A 9,693-nucleotide genomic window follows, 5' to 3' on the forward strand; every position below is an offset into this window, starting at 1 on the left:
CTCCCATCTATGCTGAAGTGTTGACAGATTTGATTTTGTTCATATCTTGTACATGCAAACATAGATGTTATGTGTTCATGACTCCAGCAGTCTTCTTGTGCCTAACAGACACTTTCAGAGCAGTCCAGAGTTCTGAAATTACAGCTTTTCTAAAGACCATCTGACCATGCTGTCTTTTTGTGAGGTCCCTCAGACATGCACGCTGGTCCTTCTATGATGAACAATTCTTGCCTTGAAAGGAATTTACTTCTTTTTAAATAAATAATAACAAAAAGAATCAGTGTTCCTACTTTTCACTGAATTTTTTTTTTCTTACAAGGAACTCTCTGTGGCTAAGAGAAGGATCAAATTTGGAATTAAAACTCCATTTTTACACATAAAATACAGTATCTTTTATCATGATTGATGGATGAAAATTAAAAGAGCTCAGTTCCTTAGATATCTTGGGATATCCTTAGATATCCCAAGAGAGAACACCAGGAATGAAATAACAGTTAAGTGGTCATAGGCAGAATTTTTACAAATTTGACCATTTTGTAATCCTAGGGGATTTACAAAGTTTAAAACCATTATAATATCCATCTCCCCTGTCAGAAAACAGTATATGAAGTGATAGCCCAATGATCACCAGAGATTGATTGGCATATTGAAAATAGCTAAATTAGTTATTTATTAGCTAACATTTGTTAATAGGTGTAGCTCTTTAATTAACCATTCTAGTGTTAGATAAGTAATTTGATTTCTTGATGAAAGTGAATTAAACAGAACACCATCGATCTTTAAGTGAATACATTATTTATTAATTTTGTGGTTCCCTGCTAATATCACCAGGGAAATCAACAGGCTTAAGATAATTGAGGAGATGGGAGAGAAGTACATAGAGTCAGGAAATTGAACAGAGGGGTGTAGGACTGAGGGATGAGGAATTAGGCATAGCCACTAGAAAATCCCAGATGCCAGGAAAACAAGAGGCTTCCAGGACCCAACGGGGATGACATTAGCCAAAATACACAACAAAGGGGAGAAAGAGTCTGTAAAGATCATATCCAGTGGATAGGCATGGCCCGCAGTTGAGGGATGGGGCCACCCACCCATCTCAAAAATATTGACCCAGAATTGCTCCTGTCTAAAAGAAATGCAGGGACAAAGAGTGGAGCAGAGACTGAAGGAAAGGACATCCAGAAACTGTCTCACCTAGTGATCCATTCCATCTGTAGACACCAAACCCACACACTATTGCTGATAGCAAGAAGTGCTTGTTGACAGGAGCCTGGTATAGCTGTCTCCTGAGAGGCTCTGTCAGAGCCTGATCAATTCAGATGCAGATGCTAGCAGCCAACTATCAGTCTGAGCGTGGGGACCCCAGTAGAAGAGTTAGGACAAAAACTCCTCTGAAGACTGAAGGACTCTAGGAACTGAAGAAATGGGAGGGGTTTGCAACCCCATAGGAAGAACAGATTCCCAGAGCTCACAGGAACTAAACCATCAACCAAAGAGTATACATGGAAGGACTCATGACTCCAACTGCATATGAGCAGAGAATTGAGCTTATTTGGCATCAGTGGGAGGGGGGGTAAGCCCTTGGTCCTGTGGAAGGCTTGATGCCCCAGTATAGGGAAATGCTAGGGCCACGGAAGTGAGGTAGAAGTGCTTGGGTGGGTGGGGGAGCACCCTCATAGAAGTAGAGGTAAGGAGTAAAGGGGGATGGGATAGGGCATTTGCAGAGGGGAAACCAAGAAGGAAGATAACATTTGAAATGTAAATAAATAAAATAACCAATAAAAATAAACAAATGAATAAATAAATAAAGATAATTGTATATCTTAAACATGAGTTTCACTTGGCTAAATTAGGTGCTATATGAATAAAAGTATAATAAAATATTGTGTTTCACATATATAAATATTTTGCAAAGCACAAGTGTTTTTCTTGTTTACTGAAAATGTTTTAGTTTGTATATAATAAATCTTCCTAATTTGCAGCAAAATTGTTTAATTAAACTGCAACTTAATATAAAGTAATAATTTCAATACTAAATTAAGTATTCTGTATAAAAATCTTTTATAAAAATAAAGTTATATTACTGTGTAAAATATTAATTTTGAGTCAATTATTTCCTTTTTTAAATTAAAAGTTTAAGTTTTAGCTGCATGTTAATAAATATGTGAATGCCTATTGTATGTATGCCAATGTTGGTGCAAGTGCCAATGGAGGCCAAAAGAATCTATCAATACTTCAGGCAGGATGGTATATGTTTTAAAGATATTTAGACTACTTATATTCCTGAAACTCATATGGTCCTTTCTCTTTCATGGAGGTATGCCTTTAAACCTCCTGACTAATTTTGCTAATATGTAATATATGTCTCCTATTTGCATAAAGCAAATAGGCACACAGCACATATTCCGTCTTTATTCAAATCCTAAAATTTATGTAAACTATTGGCGTAGGATTGGGATCCCTATACTTACCTGTCAGGGGAGATACCATGATCATGAAAGTGGTTTTCTCAGAGTAAGGCTTATCTTTTGCACTCCTGATGTGCTGACCCCTGTGATTTCTCCAAGTGTAGGAAACAAGATTGCATAATTTATGGTAGTAGGGGACTGTGTTTGTGCTCACCGCTGAAGAGAGAAAGAAGGAAAGAGAAAGACAGACAGACAGACAGAAAGAAAGAAAGAAAGAAAGAAAGAAAGAATGAATGAATGAATGAATGAAAAGATGTATATATGATTATAATGTTGGCCTAGGGAAATAGTTAAGTAGGTTTAACATTCAGGAGATTAACTTAAGCAAAAGCCTGTAGATAGCAAATGTGTCACAAAGCCAGTCAACTATAGGTAGAAGGTAGAGATAGAAGAATACTGGGAGTTTCCTGACTAGTTAGTCTGGTACACATCAGCAACAGACAGAGACCTTGGCACAAACAATTCAGAAAGAAAGGACCTACACTCAAGATTGTCCTCTCACCTCAACAGGCAATATTGTATACATATACCTCAATTCACATATATGTAAACAAACACATACACACATATCCTAAATAAATCAAAATGCCAAAGCATGGAGAGTATGGCTTTATTTATTTATTCATTCATTTATTAAACATCCGTGTCACAATTAATCACATTTATCAAAGCACCATAAAGTCCTAAGCTTTTATTATACAAAATAGTAGTGATAACCTTTCAGGGGCCTAGGAACTCAGAGAACTAAGGCTTGCAGAGCAGCTGCTGTAATTGAATCTGAAGTTGGGAGAAGAGAAAATGCTTGAAAAGGGGCCCTTTGGAATTGTTTTTCTGTAGGTATGGCTAAAAGAAGAAGGAGAAAGATTAAATAATAATAAAATAAAATGAGAACATCAGGACAGAAAAGCTTATTTTCATTTATATAGGACAGATAATTTTTCCTTTTCTGATGGACCATGGTGGGTTTACAATAACACAAATAATGATACATGATGTAGAATTGAAGGGACCATGATAGAAACAATTATGTCTGCTACTTCCACCTCTCTGGGCTATCCACATATTCATTGCAACCTAACAGAAGAACAAGTAAGGCAACCCCTGTTGGAATGCAAAGAAAAATAAGCCACCACAAATGCCTTTCAAGTTTATTGTGGCAATTGATCACATTTATGAAGGCCTCATAAAGTTCTGAGCTTTTATAGTACAAAATGGTGGTTATCACCATGCAAAGTGTCTATTGTCAACTCTTGGTGACAACTTTATTGCTGATGTAGACCAATATTGTACAGGGGACTCTAGTAGCCATACATTATTTGGAAGCAAAGCATCAGAGTGAGCTAGAGTATTACTGTATAAAATTTATTTTTCTATGAGCCACAATAATTACATCAAACAGTTACAGAAATATGTGGGAACTACAAGACTTGTTAAGATGCCACAAAAGATATAGCTTGGTTTTTGCAAGGGAACTACAGTAAGTATGATGACCCAGGTGCAGGAACAAGATCTCAGAATTTATTTCTAGAGTGCATACCAGTGACAGTCACAGATGACTGGCAAAGGTGAAGCTCCTGGGCTCACAGAAGTCAGCAGAGCATGCTAGAGGGCTTTCTTCTAGTAGAATGTGGCCTTGTCCTCTATCTGATTATGTTGCTAAAGTTATACTGCAGGAATCAAAAGATAAACATCTGTACTATCATCTTCAGACTACAGTCTTTTCATTCTGTAGCATTTATAATCTACCAAAGAGACAAGCAAAAATGTATTTAATTTTTAAAGGAACTTATCAACACATGTGACATTGGTATTTATATGATTTTGAGCAAATGTTACAATGGAGTCATCTGAATGTAGATTATTAGTACAGATATAAATCCACACACAGCAGAAATTGTTATATGTGTGTTTACTTGAATCTTTTGAATGATTTTTAAAAAGACATAAAGAAAAAACACTATTCTTAAACAATCAAAAAAATCCAACTGTTTAGTCCTGGGCTTCTTTGTGCTCTATTGATCTGTAAACTTACTCTCACTATTGGATCAAATGTTCCACAACTGTCTGGTTCATTAGGAACAGCTCTGATGCCTTCTGATTGCCCTGATGACAATTTTCCAGATCCATACCCTGACTGCGTCCCTACTTGTTTCATTGTGCCCTTATATGACAGTCTGTCATCTTGGTTCTCACTGTAACTAGACTTTGACTTCTTAAAATATGCCTGGTATTTCAGCATTCTGCTGTCGTTCTCATCATGTCAAAAGTGAGGACTCAATTTGGAGGATAGAAACACTATCTAATAACTCATAGAATAACATACATTATTGAATTTTGATGAATTATTGGTTTTAGCTTTAAATGCAATGGTAAACTATAAGTACAGCCTCATGCAAAATTGTCCAGTTAAAGCAGAAATTTGTTAATTAGCAGGTCAAAGTCTCTGTTTACTTGTGAAAATTTTACACCTTTTATAGTTCCCTTTTCACATATTATTTAGAAGATTGGTCATTTTGTATTTTAACAGTTTCACATATAGTGTGTTGAGCTTCTATTCACCATCTCTACTATCTCCCTGTCTTTCCATCTGCTCTTCTTCTTCCTAACTATTCCTTTAGGGAAGCTGTGATGATTTGTATATGCTTGGCCCAGGGAGTGGCACTATTAGAAGATATGGCCCTGTTAGAGGGGGTATGTCTTTGTTAGAGTAGGTGTGTCACTGTGGGTGTGGGCTTTAAGATCCTTATCCTAGCTGCCTGGGAACCAGTATCCGCTAGTAGCCTTCAGATGAACATGTAGAACTCTCATTTCCTCCTGTACCATGCCTGTCTGGACTCTGCTATGCTCCTGCCTTGATGATAAGGGACTGAACCTCTGAACCTGTAAGTCAGCCCCAATTGAATGTTGTTTCTATAAGAGTTGCCCTGGTCATGGTGTCTGTTCACAGCAGTAAAACCCAAACTAAGACAGAAGTCAAGGCCATTCCCCTTCAAAATCAATCATTAACAGCTAATACATCTTCAGAAAGTGGTAAGACCTGTGGTTTTTGCTCTCTTCATAATGGAATGTCAAAGACCCAATCTTGTGCAGATATGTGTGCTCATGATTGCAATCAACTTGTTATGTTAACAGTCATGAATTCTTAACATTTTGACCAGATATGAAGCTCTGCATTAACTATTACTTTCTATGTAGCATAATGACTACCCTTTTCTGACTTATAACCACACTAGGCCAAGTAAAATATAAATGCAGATCCATTCTAATTATATCAGAACTTTTCCAGGAGGCTAAAAGCCAGAAGGCCTGGACAGATGTGCTGAAAACTCTACAAGACAAAGGTACCAACACAGACTGCTATACTCAATAAGACTTTCAATCACTATAGATGTGGAAAAAAAGATATTTGATGGTAAAGTCAAATCTAAACAATATCTATCCACAAATTCAACCTTAGAGAAAACTCCTTTCCAGTGAGATTAACTACATCCAAGAAAACATAGGCTATAAATAATACTATACCAAGAAAACCCAAGAAGGGACACACACACACACACACACAGAGAGAGAGAGAGAGAGAGAGAGAGAGAGAGAGAGAGAGAGAGAGAGAGAGGGAGAGAGACAGAGACAGAGACAGAGAGAATCTTTAAAATACCTTTTCAGAACTTTTTACCCTCTGTATTCATATTTTATACTCTGTTTATGATCACTGTTTGCTGATGGCCTTAGGGCTTCTGTTCTCCTGTCAGTGAGATCTGATGTTTGACTCTCCACTTTGAGTGAATTATTTTCTCCTCCTTTTTATAACTTCACACAATGAACTATTTGGGGAATGCTATGAGCCAGACATGCTCTCTGGACTGACTTTAAGATGTCTCTCCGAGTGAGATGTGCATTTACTTCTTAAAAAGAATCCTGATGTGACTTTGTCATATCATATTTACTTCTCTTTATATTAATATCTAACAACAAGGATACCATGGGCTTATTTTTATGCTTAATGTCTATATAAATGTCTGGAATTCTATGAGTTAGAGTACAACACTTGTATCTTTACCAGGGCAAGAAAAGGACAAGAAAGCATATTTGGGCATATTTGGAATTGATACTTGATACTAGAGAGTGAGGGTTATTTTCCCTCTAGGAATAATCTAGCATTGCTGAGGCATATGAGTTGTAACTACCCTATATTTGGTAGTAGATTGAGGCCTTAGTTATTAAGTCATATATTTGCCTTTATTTGTCTCCTGAGGTTAATTATTTCTTCCTGTGTGCAGTTTTCATTCATATATATATATATATATATATATATATATATATATTATTTGTGCATACTATATTTACTTTACTTATGATCTCAGATACACATATAAACATTATGTATTATCAGTTATGCAATGTATCTCTTATGGTCTTAGCCATTGTGCTCATTTTCATTCTGAAAATGTGCAATGCAAAGTGTCAATGACGATGCCTATGGAAGATCTTTGAACTCAGTCTTTCTAATTGAATTCAACATTGAATCTAATAATTTTAAGAAAGCTATTAAATAAATTGGCTAGTGTTTTTAATATGGGAAAATAAACTAGTTAAAAGATTTTGATTTGTTCCAGAGTGTCAGTACTACTTGCTATTAGCAAATCACTGAAGAGTCTCTAACTTCTCTTTTTAAAGACTGAGAGGAAACCTGAAATGGCATGAATTATGGTAAAATGCCACATCTTTCTTTGCAGGAGAGATTCTGGTTACAGCTTGGCTAGCAACAGATGGCATTATTTTAACACAGAGAATTGCTGAGTGAGACACTGGCTCTCTCTGAAGAGAACAACAGCCTGTGCATCTTAGCTCATATGAGACCCTGGTGATTGGAATTCATAAACCCAGAGAGGAAAGCATATAGGCTACAGCCAGGTGCTTGCAACATCTGTAATGCCAGGCACGCTGCTAAAGGTTACCAAAGGTCCATGGAGAGAAAAATGATGAGAAAAGAAGATATTTTATTTTAAAAATCTGTTACAGTTGCAATCTTTATATCTCAGTAGTGTGAAAAATCTGGAGTAAAATGATAAATAATGCATTGGAATTTAGAAAATAATTTTCATGTGTTTAATTCCTTCTGTTGGGAATACTGACACTACCTTTACAATGTGCCCAGAATCTACATCTCTCTTAATGATTACCATCTTCACTGACATTTTCTAAGAAATACTCATTTTCCATGAGAATTATTAGAAAGTCCTTCCAACAGTCTCCTTGCAAACACTAGCGTCCATATTCTGTTTTAGTATTAACTTTTCCTTTCTGGATTTTTATTTTGTTTAATTTTGATTCTATATTAATAAAAATATAGAATATTATAAAGAACTGCTATGTATATTTCAATGGTCTATAATAATTATTAACACTTAATGTGCTACATATATTCTAAGATTTTCACTTTTTCCAAGTTTGCCACTAATTCTTAAAAACTTGAAGAGAGACTAGAAACTTAGCTGATTTGGTAGGTTGTGAGCCAAGAATGCGCAAAGCCCTGAGTTTCAACCCTACTATTTCATAACCACAGTGCATGCCTATAATCATCATTTGGAAGTGGAGGTAGAAGGATATGAAGTTTTGAAATCATTCTCATTAATATATCAAAATTCCATTATCACAACTCAAACAAATGACTGTCCCCCAAATGCTCAGCTAGAGTCTTAATGATAACAGATGTGGATGCTTGCAGCCAACCATCAGACTGAGCACAGGTACCCCAATGGAGTAGTCAGAGGAAGGACTGAAAAAGCTGAAGGAGTTTGCAACCCCATAGGAAGAAAAACAATATCAACCAAGCAGACTCCCCAGAACTTCCAGGGACTAAACCACCAACCAAAGAGTACACATGGAGGGATCCATGGCTCCAGCTGCATATGAAGCATAGGATGGCCTTTTCTGGTATCAATGGAAGGGAGGGGAGACCCTTGGTATTGTGGGAGGCTTGATGCCCTAGTGTAGCAGAATGCTAGAGCAGGAGTGGTTGGGTGGTGAGGCAGGAGTGGGTGGGTAGGTTGAGGAATACTCTCATACAAGCAGAAGATAGGGGGATGGCATAGGAGGTTTGCAGAGGGGAAACTGGGAAGGGGGATAACATTTGAAATGTAAATACATAAAATAACCAATAAAACATTAAAATATATATCAATGAACTAAAATGGATATCAGCCCTCTATTAGAAGTAGGGTCGGTAATGATCTTTTCCCAAGGAGGGAAACCAGGATGGGGGATAACATTTGAAATGCAAATAAATAAAACAACCAATAAAGTAAAAGTTGAGGTCACTTCTAATTTCAGAGATACCCATGCCTGATTCTTAGATGCAATTTCTAAGGATTTTAATAAAATGGTCAGCATTATGTTTTTCCTTAATAAAGATCTAATGGTTTTGTGTAAGATTTTACTTTTGGGAATATATGAAGAAATGTCTACTTCACAGATCAGAAACTCATGACAGATCAAAATAACTTCGCAAACAAAGTATAACTTGATAAATCAGTGACCTACATCCAGATTATTACAGAAGGATGGATAAGGTTTACTACAGATGCAAAAATGATTCAGTGATAGCCATATCACCAAAAGGTCACATAACCTCAGGAAAGCTGGAATTCTGGAGCCTACTGAATGACTTTCATGAGCTGGACAAGTCAGAGAGTGTTTTCTAGGCAGCTTAGCTGATCTGCCTCACCCCAGCATTTACTGCTTATAGTCTTAATGGAGGAAAGGTCATCAGTTTCAGAGACTTTCTGAGACTCCCAAGTAGTTCATGAGAACCCCTTCAGAATTTCCTAAGCCTTAAAAATAAAGATAGGAGAAAATTGGCACACAACAAATAGTCTTTAAAGCATTCATTTAGTACTCACTTTATATGCCCAATTTTATTTTTCTCATTTCCATTTTGTAGTTCATCTAATATTAAAGAAAAGAAACAAAGTATCTTCCTGAAGGAAGTAATAATGGATCTATTTAATAACTGGGAAGACAAAAACTGAAAAATTATTAGTTATCTTATAAAAGTTAATAAATGACCAGCAGAATTTGGTTGCATAATTTCTAAGTGTGATTGCTATAAATTGTGTCTTCTATAAATATTTCAGCTATCATAAATGATTTTTATGTAATAAAGCATCAAAAATAATTTGTATGTTTAAGTATTTACTGTAGCCGGGCGGTGGTGGCGCACGCCTTT

The 9,693-nt window shown here is 36.2% G+C and overlaps 1 non-coding gene across 1 annotated transcript; it reads left to right on the top strand.

The window, feature by feature from the left end:
- The first annotated feature begins 2,463 nt into the window (after positions 1-2,463).
- Positions 2,464-2,627, top strand: LOC116100226. The gene has a single exon (XR_004122547.1). It is a non-coding gene; the product is annotated as a U1 spliceosomal RNA (small nuclear RNA).
- Positions 2,628-9,693: the final 7,066 nt, after the last annotated feature.

The sequence above is a fragment of the Mastomys coucha genome, unplaced genomic scaffold (assembly GCF_008632895.1).
Source record: "Mastomys coucha isolate ucsf_1 unplaced genomic scaffold, UCSF_Mcou_1 pScaffold20, whole genome shotgun sequence".
Taxonomy (NCBI): domain Eukaryota; kingdom Metazoa; phylum Chordata; class Mammalia; order Rodentia; family Muridae; genus Mastomys; species Mastomys coucha.